The sequence below is a fragment of the Dreissena polymorpha genome, chromosome 11 (genome assembly GCF_020536995.1).
Source record: "Dreissena polymorpha isolate Duluth1 chromosome 11, UMN_Dpol_1.0, whole genome shotgun sequence".
Classification (NCBI taxonomy): Eukaryota; Metazoa; Mollusca; class Bivalvia; order Myida; family Dreissenidae; genus Dreissena; species Dreissena polymorpha.
In genome coordinates, this window is record NC_068365.1 from 39,365,760 (window position 1) to 39,382,609 (window position 16,850).

At 35.1% G+C, this 16,850-nt stretch overlaps 1 long non-coding RNA gene across 1 annotated transcript; it reads right to left on the reverse strand.

Moving 5' to 3' along the window:
* Positions 1-271: 271 nt before the first annotated feature.
* LOC127851581 (uncharacterized) lies at positions 272-16,523 on the reverse strand. The gene is made up of 3 exons (XR_008035829.1): positions 16,194-16,523; positions 12,153-12,237; positions 272-903 (listed from the first exon to the last, which is right to left on the reverse strand). It is a non-coding gene; the product is annotated as an uncharacterized LOC127851581 (long non-coding RNA).
* Positions 16,524-16,850: the final 327 nt, after the last annotated feature.

The following is a 16,850-nucleotide window of genomic DNA, read 5'->3' on the forward strand; positions in this document are numbered from 1 at the left end:
TGGTTCTAATACTTTTTGTAAAGGCAAGTCCGAGTCTGTCTTAAGTTCCTGTTTTGCCTTAGAAGAGGCAGATGTAAATTTGACATCAAAGTTGATCCTTTCATTATTAAGACGATCCTCATTACATTGAGGCCCAGCAAAGTTCTTTAACAACTTCTCGTGTCTTGAATAATTGTGGATAATTTCTGAATGAACGTCCTTTAATATTTCCTCATAGTCTGTGCAACTTATGAGTCGTGTAGTTGGTTCTACCAAATATTCAGCCTTGACATTTTCTCCATATTTTTTTGCAACTAGCTGCAAGAAAGTTGTTTTTCTGTAGTATTTTATTGTGCCCTTTCCATAATAATGAAGGCGCTCTAAATTGCAAGCATCTTCATGGGATTGTGGTCCACGATTTGGCTCTAAGCCTTCATCTCTACAAACTTTTGAAGATTTAGTGTAATAAAGATTTACTTCGTGTAGAAGTGAAAGAAATTGACCCTCATTCGTCAGCACTGAGTTTATTGGTAAATTTTTTTGATTTGCAATGGCCTTTAAACGAATCCATGAATACCAACGGAAAGCGAGGGATGATCTTTCAGTAGTTGGTATTCCTCTTGTTAACAAGTTATCAAGTCGATTTATTTGACTGATGTTTGAGCTTTGAATGGTATACTTTACGATGCAGTTTCTTGCAATTTTATACTCCCAGGGTCCAACAACAGAATCCTGTAGACCTAACTCAGTTGTGACAGACAAAACATTTATTGGGCCAAGAGAAAGCAAATTTTCTAAAGTTAAAATTTTTGTTGTTGTTTCATTAACATTTGTATTAGCATTGGATATTTCTATACTTTCCTGTGTGGTAGACTGAGCAACCATATACTTATCCTTTTTAATCACATCATCTGGTCTTCCTTCCTGCAATATTAAGTATGACAGAAATTATTGACTTCATTTTCTTATCTTGCTGCTCCAAACGAGAGATGAGCTCAGGACAAAAGAAAATGCTGGGATCTAGGCATTATTGATATATAATTTATTAATAGTATTTTTTTTACACGCATTTCAATAATACAAATGATTAAATGCTATACATTTCAAATGCTATCAAAAACTTTTTTCAGGTCAAACATGTGTGACTGAAGTTGAAGAATAATTGTGCCATACATGGAACTGGTTTTGTTAATTTCAAACATATTTTCATGAACACATACATAATTTTACAGTTAAAATACAGTTACACATGCATAATTCCAATTGCACTCCGTGAGGTCAGATTTTAGCAGCATTTAATACTAAGTCTCTTTCATTTTTGAATGAGGCCGACGCAACTTCCGATAGGTGGAGCCACCTAGTTACCAAGTTGACTGTTCCCCGGCCGGCATACATAATGCGGCATTATTGAATGCTGGCGGGGAAACAGTCAACCAAATAAGGCAATAGTAGTAAAATTGACCTTGTTTTGTACGCTTCGATAACAATGTTTCACATGTTCGTGACAGTTGTTTATTGAACGTTGTCGTTAAATACAGATTCAATATACAAAATAAAACCCTTATCCGACAAGAATGATAGATATTTCGAAATGCCGACATTGACAAAATATTTTTCCGGGTTTTGGTTTAATTCGTAGCGACGTGTTTACGTAGTAAACAAACCCAAATATGTAAATCCGAAATCTCGTTTTACTGTTCAAATACTCGCGGCGAGGTTAAAAAGTCAACTACTTCCGACGATTTTGCACACTCGCATCGTGGTTTTTATATAAATAGCCAGAAATGAGTCACAATTCAAAATACTACTTGAAGAAAAAACAAAACAAAACTAGAAATGGCGCGGCAGAGGCCGACGCGTATCCCCACGCCGAATGTTTGACCTAGGTGTGCCCCAGGGTTGGTAATGGGGCCATTTATAGCTGAGATTGACCGTATTGTCATAAGAGAAGTTCATCATCAATTAGAAGTGAATTGGTGTAGAAATGAAGAAGTTATAGTAAAAGGCAATTTTGGGTGGGTGTGACATATGTGGGCAGGGCGCCCCAGGGTTGGTAATTGTGCCATGCATAGTTGAGATTGACCGTATTGTCATAAGAGAAGTTCAGTATCAATTTGAAGTGAATCGGTGTAGAAAAGAAGAAATTATAGTAAAAGGCAATTTTGGGTGGGTGTGGTCTATGTGGGCGGGGCCCCAGGGTTGGTAATGGGGCCATGCATAGTTGAGATTGACCGTATTGTCATAAGAGAGGTTCAGTATCAATTTGAAGTGAATCGGTGTAGAAATGAAGAAATTATAGTAAAAGGCAATTTTGGGTGGGTGTGGTCTATGTGGGCGGGGCGCCCCAGGGTTGGTAATGGGGCCATGCATAGTTGAGATTGACTGTATTGTCATAAGAGAAGTTCAATATCAATTTGAAGTGAATCGGTGTAGAAATGAAGAAATTATAGTAAAGGCAATTTTGGGTGGGTGTGGTCTATGTGGGCGGGGCCCCAGGGTTGGTTATGGGGCCATGCATAGTTGAGATTGACCCTAATGTCATAAGAGAAGTTCAGTATCAATTTGAAGTGAATCCGTGTAGAAATGAAAAATTATTGTAAATGGAATTTTTTGGTGGGTGTGGCCTATGTGGGCGGGCGCCCCAGGGTTGGGATTGGGGCCATGCATAGTTGAGATTGACCCTAATGTCATAACAAAAGTTCAGTATCAATTTGAAGTGAATCCGTGTAGAAATGAAAAAATTATAGTAAATGGAAATTTTTGGTGGGTGTGGCCTATGTGGGCGGGACGCCCCAGGGTTGGGAATGGGGCCATGCATGGTTGAGATTGACCATATTGTCATAAGAGAGGTCCAGTATCAATTTGAAGTGAATCGGTGAAGAAATAAAGAAGTAAATGTAAAATAACCTAAAAAAATGAGTGATAATTTCTGACGCGGCCCCACCCCAACCGCTATAACTTTTGACCCAGGGGTCAGATCAAAATTCCAAATAGTGCAGGGTCGCACATATGCTCATAGCTACCATGTGTGTAAGTTTCAAGGTTCTAGTGCTTTTAGTGTAGAAGGAGATAGTGGCCTGGACGGACGGACAGACAGACGGACGGACGGACGGACGGCGGAGATAACCACAATATCCCCACCTTTTTTTCAAAAAGCGTGGGGATAATCAGCCAAGCATAAATTTAGGCACCTCAATTTCTGTTTTCCATTATAACAATGGTCATCTGCTGGTCCTTTTAATTTAGACAAGTTATCTCATATTGCCACACAAAGTAATTTTTCAAATGGGCTTTATGCCATTTTAAACAATTTTCACTTATATTGTGGCAATACCCATTTATTCTATTTGGAAAACCAGTTCTTAATTTTTTTTTAAATAAACTGGTATTTGTTATACAGACTTATGATCTACCCTATCCCAGAATTGATAGTGTATAAAAGCATTGTTTACTACATAAAATAGATTTCAGTCGATGTATTTGTATGATTTTTGATATTTCCCAATTTGATAGATTTCACGACGCGAAAATTCCCAATTTGAAGGATTTCGCGACTCAAAAATTCCCAATTTCTAGGGGACAGGACCTGTTCCCAAACAGGTGGAAAAAAAACGCTGAATTATAACATTAATTATGTGATTTTGCTCATTATAAAACTTGACTGAGATCTTTCAGCAACTTTCATAAAGAATGCTCGAGAAGTGTGACTGCTAGAGTGTTTACAAACCAAATGTGGACGGACGGACGGCGGACAAAGACCAATCCATATCAGGTGAGCTAAAAAGTGTTTTACCGATCTGAGACATTTTCCAACTTGTCCAACAAATCAATAAAACCAATGTATTGACTAAATTTAACGATGATAAGGCGAAATATGTGACTTTTATAGTGTTCGATCACAAGGTTTCTCTGTAGTCACATAAGGAAAACTGCCCCACCCCCCCTGGAGGCCAGGTTTTTTTTTTACTGATCGGGACCATTTGCGAATTCATATGAGATATATATAAAACCAATCTTTTCACCAAGTTTCATGATGATTGGGCAAAAAATGTGACTTCTAGAGTGTTCACAAGGTTTTTTTACTGTATAAATATAAGAAAACTGCCCCCCCCCCCGGCAGCCATGTTATTCAACTGACCGGAATATTTTTTTCACTCAACTCTCGTATCAAGGAAACAAATGTTCTGACCAAAGTTCATGAAAATTTGGCCAAAAATGTGACTTCTAGAGTGTTCACATGTTTTCACAATAAACATAAAGATAAAAATTCCCCGCCCACTGGCGGCCATGTTTTTTCACTGATCTGGACCATTTTCGAACTCCGAGATATCAATAACACCAATGTTTTGAGCAACTTTCATGATGATTGGGCAAAAATTGTGACTTCTAGAGTGTTTACAAGGTTTCTCTATAGCCAAATAAGGGAAACTGCTTCGCCCACTGGCGGCCATGTTTTTCAAAGGACCAGAACCACTTTTGACTCAACCAACATATCATTTAAACAAACATTTTGACAAAGTTACATAAAGATTGGGCATGAAATGTGACTTGTACAGTGTTTACAAGGTTTTTCCTTTTTTTGACCTTGTGGCCAGTGATTTTTTTTGCCCAAAGTTACCGCCGATATTCGGCTGCTTCCCAATTCAGTCCAGAGAATGATGCCACGAAAAGGGCTCATTCAGGCTGGCCTGGCTGAAGCAAATGTACAGTTACTATTAATGCGCCACATGTTTGCTGTGGTCAGTCTCTAAGCATGGTAGGGTAATTAGGGGCCATAAAACTGCCATAAAACTGGACAGTGTCGGTGTGGTTTCAAGTTGCTTCCAAGAACTGTTTAACAATGTATTGAAATAATTCTTTTTGTAATAAAACTTTAAACAGTTTTGTATGTTTTCATGATATATGTTAAGACTGATTTAAAAGTTGATTAAAATAAGTAAAATATATTATTTCAAGATATTTAAAATACATAGAATATTTCAAAATTTAGAATTCATAAAAATTGGTACATGTAAGAACAATATGTACTAGAGTAATGACATTTGAGACATTTTGCTACATTATTAATTTCAAAATGTATTGTTTCCAATAAAAGCAGAACAAAAAAAAATATCCAAGAAAAAAAATTCACACAAGTTTATTCACAGATCAATGCAGTGATAAGCTCACAGTGTGCATTGTTTCGCTAACCATACTAAAATGTCACATTTTAAGATATTTTATTCGAACATAACACTGAAATAACACTTATCTATGAGAGTTTACTAAATTTTTGCCAAGGAACAAAAATGATGATTATCGACACAGGGCAGATACTTTGATTTTGTTTGCACGAGATTTTAAAAATAAAATCTAATATCTATTAAATTTTAAAATTTAAAGTTAAGTGACATGTTGAACAATTTCTAAACACTACGAGTACAATAACATGTACAAGCAAGCAGAGTAAAAGTTGTCCTCAATCTTTTATAACTTAAGCTTAAGCTTAAATCTGTTCTAGACTCTCCAAAAGATACAACACTTTGTGAACAACGGAAAGCTCATTGAACGGCTGTTTAATTGTTTTTCAGGTTCTACAACTTTACGTTAATCTTTTGTGATACACACATGCAAAGGTATTATCATGTATTGATAAAAAAATAAATCCTACGCATATTCTATTTAAGAAATAATTTCCAGGCCAAGTAAACAACTCACAAATTACACTCTTAAAGAGTTATATTACTTAGCAAATTTAGTCCTTATGACGTCTTGAACAACTTTTACAAAATAAGTATACTTTTATCAGACAGCTCCTACAGGATGTACTTGATTAGTTTAAACTGTGTTTGCTAATGTTTCATCCAATACACATTTGTGTTGAGGCAATCAAAAACATTCTTTGAATATTCAAAATCAACAGAGTAAAATGATATTGGATCTGCACTGATAATAATTTCTTATGTTTGTACTAAATAAAACACTGTGCAGCTGTGAAATACTAGAAACGCAGACGGTACCCCAGATTCTGTGAAGTTTGGGCATACCAGCCAACTTTTTATCAACTTTTATGGCCCCTAAATTACCCTTATCATACTGGGATGCTGACCGCAGCACACAGTAAAGGGCATCTTGCCATTATCTCTAACTGTACATATGGTTGGCCCTAACCAGCCTGAATGAGCGCTTTTCGTGGCATGATTCTCTGGACTGAATTGCAAAAAATGGCGTTTTTTCCAAAAAATCTGACCAAAATTTCCCCAAAAATGACCAAATTTTCCCAATTAAGCCAATAACATTACAATGTCATTTAGGCCTAGCGTTAATTTCGTAGAACGAGTGCCGATCGAGCTTGTCGAGTCTTCGCCGAATGACAACTGGCTTACGAATGTTCGCGAATGTAGCCGAATACGATTTTACGTTGCTATCCACACATCTCTCTCTATATTGCGAAGGATACCGACGATAGTCAATGTATCCCGATTGTTAACGCCTGTTTTTACACACGTCCAAAATGGCGGCAAGCAGATGAGAAGTTTGCGACGAGCAGCAAAAATCATAAATAACACTAAAATTAACAGCGGATATCACATGGTTATTAGCAGATAATTTAATGTGTGTGTCAATTAACGCAAAATACTATGTTTTAGATGAACAACAACAAATATTTATTAGAAATGTTCACAGTGAATGTGCTTCACCGAAATCTGTGTTGGGAAATTGGAGTTCACAAAGTTAAAGCATTTAAGACGAGAACCGTTCGAAAATGGAAAGAGACAAACATGATTTGATTTATGTGTTAGTGGATCTGTGTATATTCAGATTCATATGCATATTCTGCTTTATTATGTTTGTTACGCTGTATAGTTTGGTGAAATAGCATTGAAGTGAGGATGTCAATTGTGCAAGATATTAAAAGGTAAACAAATGAAATGTTTTATTTTAGCTCGATTTAATACAACATTAACACAGCAAGAACACAAAAGCGTGTTTGTTAATATTTGTTAATAATCACCATATCATATTTTACTTTAAAAAACATTCTGAATTAAATTCATACTCTTAAGGGGTGTTGCTGCAGTTTTGCTGATTTTTTTCCATCTAATAACTTTTGCTGAAAATTTATATTTGAGTAATACATACTAATATTATATGAAAAATGAAATAAAAACATAGGGTGACCGGCCTTGTTTTGATTTTATTCACCATTATATAACATGTACTTTTTCATTAAAACTGAAAAATCTCTAATTGCATAAAAATGATTAATAACCTATGAAATTTGCAACATGTAGACATTATATAAGCTAAGATATATCATATACCATTTTATTAAACCACAAACTACCAAAAAGATGGAGAACACAAGTTAAATTTTAAGAAATTTAATTTTATAATTTTTATGTTACCCCAAAAAACGTCAATTTTTTACTATTTTAACCACAAAAATGGAATTTAAAAAAGTTCTATCTAATAACTTTTTGTGAAATTGCTCAAATATGTTAATCTACGTATTGTTATCATAAAACAAAAATAAAAAAGGGGGGTTACCGCACTTTTAACAGAGATTTTTTTGTTCAACTATCCCTACCATCTATGTCAAATTTCATACAATACAGCAATTAGGCGAAACACAAGTACCGATACATAGACTCCTTATATATAGAATAGTATACTTATAGTACAGATACCGGGATGGTATTGGTACAAAGAACGTTAAACAGTCGACTAATTCACACGTGTTCATGAATTGAACTTGAACAGACATGGCGTGGAAGCGAAAAATAACAAGTTTCTTTTTGCCCACAGATTGAAATAACAATACGAAAGACTGGGGTTTTTTTTAGAGAAAGGGGAAGACGCTGGACGCTGGGTGAAAGGGGAAAAAAGAGTGCGAAAGAGACATATTAGGGGAAAAAATAAAAACTGTTCATTTCAATGTCTATAACTCATCAAAAGAGGCTTGTCTCTGTCCTTTTTTGTTCTTAAACACATTTAACACGTATTAATGTCAAAGCCCTTAATAAATTCTTTCTTTTAAAAAATGCCTCGATGCGTTCAGTATCTTCCGAGTCCGAATGTTTTATTTTGTTTGTGTAAGAATGCCAATTGTGAGACATTTTTTTCTGTTTTCACGTTTTATATCTTGGCTTGCATATAGCCCGGATGAAAATTCGACTGGTTTCCGGTAATTAATTGACGAAACACGCTTCTCGCCAGGGTTTTTTTTTACTAAGAAAGTGACGCCGATATTCGGCGTCTTCCCCTATCAGAATTTTTCCCCTAAAACTACCATTTCCCCTCCAAAAATAAAATTTTTCAACAAAATATAATATTTTACCCTCAAAGAAATGTTTTTTTCTTTTGGGAAGTCGACACTTATCCAATTTGTACCATGTACAACGATCTCGCTCTCTCTCTCTCTCCCGACGAACACTCAAATCTGGGAATCCCAGTGATTGTATATTTAGCTCTTAAATTACGTCATGGAAACTGGGCAACTAATCGTATTAATCATGTGACTATTTTACTGGATTCCGGTCTTGCGCGAGAAGGGTGTTTCGTCAATTAATTACCGGAAACCAGTCAAATTTTCATCCGGGTTATGTGAAAGCCAAGATATAAACGTTAAAACAGAAAAAATTCTCACAATTGGCGTTCATACACGAATAAAATAAAACGTTCGGACTAGGAAAATATTAATTGCGTTAAATTATTTTTTAAGAATGAATCATCAAAAACCGTTGAAACCCAGCAGGATTCGGAGGTACTGTAATCAACATCGATTAATACTGTCGGATTATTGTGAAAGTGAAAGTAGACAATCGGCAGCTGCCGCACCTTTCCTTTCCAATACTGTAGCAGATCTAGATCGTCAACCCATTCATCATGAAATTGAAATCACAATATTGACATCGTTCCCCGGCCCCAGTTGAAAACATTTCCCATTATTAGATCTACTCTGCAACTTTATTTAGGACTTTGACTTTAATATCATACTTGTTCATGTGTTTAAGAACAAAAAGGTCAGAGACATGCCTCTTTTTCTAAAAAAAAAAACTGAAGTCTGTAAGCGAGTTGTAGACATTGAAATGAACAGTTTTTATTTTTTCCCCAAATATGTCTCTTTCGCGCTCGATTTTCCCCTTTTACCCAGCGTCCAGCGTCTTCCCATTTTTCTAAAAAAAAAACCTGCTCGCGCAAGACCGGTATCCAGTAAAATAGTCACATTATTATTACGATTAGTTGCCCAGTTTACATGACGTAATTTAAGAGCTATATTTAGAATAACTGGGATTCCCAGATTTTTTGTGTTCGTCTGGAGAGAGAGAGCGAGGTCGTTGTACTTGGTGCAATTTGGATAATTGTCGAATGCCCAAAGGAAAAATAAACATTTCTTTAAGAGAAAATATTATATTTTGGTGAAAAATGATATTTTTGGTGGGGAAATTGTATTTTGAGGGGAAAAATTCTGGTAGGGGAAGACGCCAAATATCGGCGTCACTTTCTTAGTAAAAAAACCCCCTGAAAGATAACGCAAAGTTAACTGTTGAATAAAAAATTGAAATTAAATTATGTTTTCAGCAAAATTTGCGAGAATGTTTTTGCGAGTTGGTATTAAAGCTGCTCGCAATGTTTTGCAAGTAGGAAACAAAGTTAAATTCGAGCCCTGCCATACAGTATCAAACTCAACCTTAATCATCAATAACAGGGACTTGTTGTCAAATTTCGGCATGTTTTGAAGTTTGTGATTAAATTTTTTTTAATTGATTAATGTAAACAACAGGACTTAAGAGCTCCAGGAAAAAAAAACAAGAATGAAATAAAAGAAAGAAAAAAAAGTTAACTGCACCACTGAGTACCTATTATGAACCTACTCAGTCATTAATTTGTGATGATTCTGATAACAAAACTATTGGGTTGTGAGAATAGCATCGGTGTTGCTATAAATATATCCTCGGTTAAATAAACTGCCGCAACACCCCTTAAAGAGATTATGATTAAATCATAATGGTACATGTATATTGAAGAATCTATAGATTATTGCAAGTTTAATATGCATGTGGAAGGATATTAACTAAACGTAAGAAGACATGAAAGCAACACTTTATAATATAAAAATGCTGTCAAACATGAACTTAGCAAGTTTTATTCTGTTCTTATAATCATATTTATAATGTTTCCCAATTTCATGGTTTATCGCGCTATTATCCCCAATTTGATGGTTTATTGCGCTAATTTTCCCAATCCAAATGCCACAGGCTGTAACAAAAAAAGCAAAAAAAATCACTGGACCTAGTTTTTGACCCAGCATGACCCAGTTTCTATCTCAATCAAGACATCATTGGGACAAATGTTGTGACCAAGTTTCATGAAGATCGGACAAAAAAATGTGGCCTCTAGTGTTTAAAATCAAAAGTGGATGGACGACGGACGGACGACGGATCAAGACCGATCACAAAAGCTCACCTGAGCAATCAGGTGAGCTTAAAAGTGAAAATGTATAAAAATGTCGGTTACATGACTTATAACATTTAACACTTTTTTTTCGAAACCTTATCCCAGATTTTGAAAGCTAAACACAGACCCTAAGTTCAAGGTCAAGGTCAAAATGTGTGTGTGTATGGAAAGGCCTTGTCCATATACACATGCATACCAACTGTGAATGTTAAATCTGAAGTGACATAAAAGTTATCAGAATTTTTCAAAATCTAAACGCAAAAGTGTGACGGAAGGGCAGACCGACAGACAGTGCACTATAATTATGCACTCCTTCGGGGGAATAAAAAATGAGTTTAAGCATTCATAATTAACGAAGAATGCTCTTATAATTTTCTTTTTTCAAAGTGACTTCATTAAAAGTAGTCCGGCTAGTATGGTTATATGGAATTGGAAAACTTGTGAGTAGCATAATATGGTAATTATTTCTGTGCAGATAAATTTTACCGATTGATAAAACTTGCATTTTTTGGGAACATAAAGCAGGTATACAACTAGTAACCTGAAAATTAACAGGGGTCATCTGCCAGTCATGATCAATGTTCCTATGAAGTTTCATGATCCTGGGCATAAGCATTGTTGAGTTATCGTCCGAAAACCATTTTACTGTGTCCAGTCACTGTGACCTTGACCTAGTGACCTGGAAATCAATAGGGGTCATCTGCCAGTCATGATCAATGTACCAATGAAGTTTCATGATCGTAGGCGTAAGCATTGTTGAGTTATCAACCAGAAAACGTTTTACTATTTAGAGTCACTCACTCACTGTGGCCTTGACCTTTGACCAAGTGACCTGAAAATCAATAGGGGTCATCTGCCGGTAATGATCAATGTACCTATGAAGTTTCATGATCCTAGGCCTAAGCATTCTTGAGTTATCGTCCGGAAACCATTTTAGAGTCACTGTGACCTTGACCTTTGACCTAGTGATCTGAAAATCAATAGGGGTCATCTGCCCGTCATGATTAATCTACCTTTGAAGTTTCATGATCCTAGGCCTAAGCGTTCTTAATTTATCATCCGGAAACTATCTGGTGGACGAACCGACGGACGGACCCACCGACATGTGCAAAACAATATACCCCCTGTTCTTCGAAGGGGGGCATAATAAATGAAAATAGTTGAATTTTCTATTATCATAAAAAAAAATTCAATCAACACATATTTAAAGTATTCAGAATAAAAGTCTACATATTAAGTGAAGACAATCATATCGTGTACTGAATGTAATAACTTGTGTGTAACTAACATTTTGTAAATTTTTCAGGAGAGCATATTTTCCGAAATACATTAAGAGCACTTATGCTACTTTTTGCATTCAAAATATTTCATTGATACAATTATGGTAACTGCTTCTTTCTTAACTTCGTATTGTTTTTGTTATCTCAATTTGTAGTTGTGTTTTGTTTTACAAATTTTACTATAACACTGATAAGAAAATTGAAACACTCATAAATATTTATTTTGTTAATAAAACAGATTTGAGCTTCTCCTGAAAATTTAACGAAATGTCAGTTACACTACTTATAACATACAGAAAACAACATGTGTTTGCTTATTTCAATAAGGAAAAATTGGTTACATCTTTTTTTAAATGAGGAACTCATTTATTCCAGAGTGAGGGTGCCAGGGCCGCTACACAAATCAGAAAAAAAGCCCTGTTGTCAAGTAAGTATTAAGGTAAGTATTCTTACCTTTTTCTGGTGAAACTGTCGTTTTCTTGGTCTCCCGCGCCCGCGGGCATTTCCAGTTCTGTTGTTATTCATCATTGTTTTGGATCTATTGAGAAAAAAAATATAGGTTTATATCTACATGTAGAACTGTTTAATGGCACTCATCACAAACAAAGGTATAGTACCATATGGAATTATAGAAAATATATGTTTTGTACTTTAAGGTAAGAGAACTTGAAAACTCAAGAAGAAAAGGGAGTTTATTCACTTTGCACCTAGGCCACTCCAAATTGATTTGTTGGTGTAGGGATTTTTTTGAAAAAAAGTCGAAGAGGCGAGCGAATTTTTTTTAAATCTTTAGCTATATTGATGCATATGTACATGACTTTTAAAGGAATATTTATGAACAACAGATACATTTGCATCAGATTTTCTTGTCAGTCAGTCGGACTGAAAATCTGTCATCTTTTGTCAGTCCTTCACAAAATGTGTAAGTCAGGACTGAGTAGTCAGGACTGAGTGAAGGACCGACTGTTTTTACAAACTCTTTATTACAGTTAAGTCCGGTAATCTTGCGGGTCCGGTAATCTTGCGCACTTTGCATTTGCGAATCTCGCAGACGACAAATGGTTTTCTTTAGTGATGCAAGATGGATTTAAAATGTACGTATTCCAAGCAAAATAAAATTTGATCATTACATTTAAACACCGGTTGCGTCAGCGTAAACACTGGCCCACTTACGAAACTTTCGAAATGAATCACTAATTCCCTGCAGTCTTTAGCGTTTTCATACTTTAAATTAAGAATTCATAAATCCAATGTGTAATTTAGCATTCCATTGCACAATATCCGATCAGTTATGGTATTTTTGGCCATGAAAATATATGGCATGAAACCGACATAGTCCGTTATTTCCCGCCATTCTGTCAAACCAATTTGGTATGATCTCTGCATGCGCAATGGCCTAGTTTTGATATTTTCTTTAAACTATGGAAGCATGATCAGGATAAAATCAAACTCGTTATGCATAAACATTCATTTCACGCATACCCGTTACTTTTTTATTAATTGTACACTATTACTAGTAACTATATTATTTGTTGATTTGTAGTGAACAAAAACTGCACTAGAAATCCACATTTAATTTCAATGGTGTTACAAACTGATTTTTTTTTCTGGAATGTTTATGTGTCAATAATTGGACACCATATGTCTACAATTTTGCCGCAACAAGGTCATTACAGAAAGTTCGCAAGATTACCGGACACTGTGATAGTTTGAAAATGAGTTGAGTCATGTTTGTTTTGAAATCAGATCTGACAGTTCTTCACTGAATTAATCAGATACAGTCGATTGGTGTATAACGGATAGCTAAGGACTTCGAGTCTCATTTCAACGTAAACACCATGCATTCAGTAATTAAACCATTAAACCTAGCAGGGTTTAACACTAAGGCACGTCCGAACGACATTCACTGCCTGTACCTAGGTCCGGGCTAGCCAATGTCCCAGAAACATGCCAGACCGGTCGTGTGTATTTTGTGAGGAATAATGTGTTCTATATCAATAAACTGCATTTTAAATAAGCTTTTCTAAGATGCAACAATCTTACATGTAATACAGTACGATCAGATGACAATTAAATCCCAGAGTGAAGTCGGAGACAACTAACGGATCGTATCTCAAAATAGATTTGGAACCCCCTGATTGCAATCAAAAAGAGGCCGATAATTTAGAAAATCCCCAGCAGTTTTCCTGGTAAAACACGTCAGTACCTATTTTTAAACGGAATTTCGCTAGATACGGTTTTTGATTGGTTTCCTCGTAGTGACGTGTTTTCTCGATAAAAATATGTTATAATCTAAAAGCTGGGATCGCCCAGGATCGTCCGGGGTGGATGAAGGCAACTTGACATTAACACAAAGTTACTATAAAATTATTAGTTATTTATCAATTTAAAATAATTGTAATTTGTTTGATCGATTAGAAGTGTTTTGACAATCTTTTTTTACGCAATTTAATCAGCAAAACTAATATTAATGGTCGATCCCGGCTTTTAGTAGAGAGTTAAAGGGATCTTTTCACGCTTTGGTAAATTGACAAAATTGAAAAAAGTTGTTTCAGATTTGCAAATTTTCGTTATAGTTATGATATTTGTGAGGAAACAGTAATACTGAACATTTACCATGGTCTAATATAGCCATTATATGCATCTTTTGACGATTTTAAAACCTAAAAATTAAAAAGCGTTGCAACGCGAAACGATTGAATAATTTGGAGAGTTCTGTTTTTGTTGTTAAATTTTGTGAAACTACGAAGATTGCTTATATAAGGTATAAAATACGTCTGATATGTGTACTTGGCGGAATAGCTCAGTAGGCTAAAGCGTTTTTACTTCAGGACTCTGGCAGGACTCCAGGGGTCACTGGTTCGAAACCTGGTCCGGGCAATGTTCTTTTCCTTTTTTTAATTTTATTCTTGATTTTTTACTGGAGCTTTTACGATCCAATGTTGACATTTATCGATATAAAGCATTTAATGAATAAGTTAAAAAATGCCAAAATCTGTGAAAAGGCCCCTTTAACCCTGTACAATTGTTACGACTACTGTAACACGTTATTTCTTCAGATAAGAAAAGGGAAGGATGAAAGTAAGAGAAAGTATGAGGAAAAAAAAAGGAAATTTCTCCCGAAATGGCATGAAGATTACAAATAGATGTCTAAAGTAGATGAATATTGAATTCATTAGCAATTGAAAGGCAAGCTAATAAGAATTATTGAATCATAATTGCGCACCTCTACGCACAAGAAAATACCAGTTGAATGATAAATATAAAAGTTTTGATATACTTGGGTCAGGGCACATGAAAGATTGGTAAGGGCTAGTAGGTTCTGCATTAGCCCGAATGGGCTAGTTTAAACAAAAGTTAGTGTTAAGCCCTGCCTAGATAGACACACGTCTTTTCTATTGAAACATGCCAGCGATTTTAAATTTCCAAAAAATATTATTTGTTTACAGCGCGAATTTCATGGTACACTGATTCAGCCATTACCGGATCGCTTAGGTCTTTATCGGAGTTAGTACATGTGTATCTTGTTATTTCTTGAAATTTGACACAGCATTTTTTAAAAATAATTGCAATATATGTACATTTCCAGAAAGGAAATTCATTTCTGCGTTTAATAAGACCAAATTAATGGAAATCGCTGCACAATTGATGAAGTAATTGCTGTTCAAAGCCATGCACCCTATATTCGGTTCATTTTGAGTTGAATCTATATATAGATTTGATTGGGGAAAATATGTTTTTAGAAAAATCGATTTTTCGTTATAATTTGATTATTTTTCATTAAAAATGATGTTTTTACTTATTAATATCATAGTCACACGCTTACATGTGTATTGGACAACTTCAATTGGGTTTATATTTATTTTGAGACAATCCCCACATTCCTGAATATGGGTCACCACATGTCCGTTATTCACTAAATTCCGAGTTGCAGCTTTCATGTTCATTTTATCTGGTAGGCATCAATTTGGTTTCTGAGCATCCTTACTTTTGTAAAGGACACATAATACTAAAATATTACAGCAATGAACATTATGTTAACCAAACAAAATCTGCAAAATTCAAGAAACCATTCGTCTGCACTTTTTCTGGCGTCACAAAAACGGTGCATACATAATGTGACCTTGTTTTGCTTTCGAAAAAAGAAACAGTTGTAAACATTGACACACATCAACAAAAAACATTTATCGACTTAACAATGATAGGCTATTTGTATTCAATTAATAGAAAACTATAAATCTTAACATAAATAAGAGTATTTTGCAAAAAACGTTTAAGCTATCCGTTACTCACTAAAATCCGCTATACACCAATTGACTGTATTTTTGTGTTAATAAGCACATGAATTTATTATTTCCATAATAAATTTAGATATTATGTTGTCAATTTATAAAAGAACATGTTTTTAAACAAATTGACCCTTAACTGCGCAAGATTACCGGACAGCATCGTATTGTTAACAATAAACATTCGAACTGCCAGCGGTTGACCTACCGTAATCAAAGTTTACAGTTGTTTGTTTTGGATCTAGCTTCAAGGCCTTTTTCGGGGGCATTATTTCTGTATTATTAATGACTGTAAAGTACAAAAAGTTAAACAGGCAATCATCCGGGGACTCAAGAAAATATCATAACACACTCTATTCAAAAGGTTGATTCTAATTGGTTCGTATACAGCTCGGGCTCAACTAGAGCCAATCAAAAGACTTGTTGTAAAGCCTTATTCGGTTAGCGTACATCACTACACTTTTGACTCGTAACCAAGAGGGTTCGTACCTATCGTGATTAACGTATGCGTTAACGGATTCCTTTCAGCAATGCGTCCACTGGGACACAAATATTGTTAAACTATGCGTATATTTCGATATGTGATAGACGCGGGACGCGCGGATAGATTATTAACTGATTAGAATTTGTTTTGTATTTACATAATCGTTGTTTATACGAGTGTTTTTCATTTCAAAAGTTTTCTGTAAAATTCAAATCGTAAAAACGACCCTTATCTCTTGCCCTGAGTAAAGTTCATTAAACATGTTAAATACTGAAGATGGCGTTCATGTCACTAATATTCATGATATTTCCATATGCGAGTGTTATTGTAAACACAAGTTTCTGAAAGCAGTGCGAAAAGGGGCATTACGCAAAGCCAATA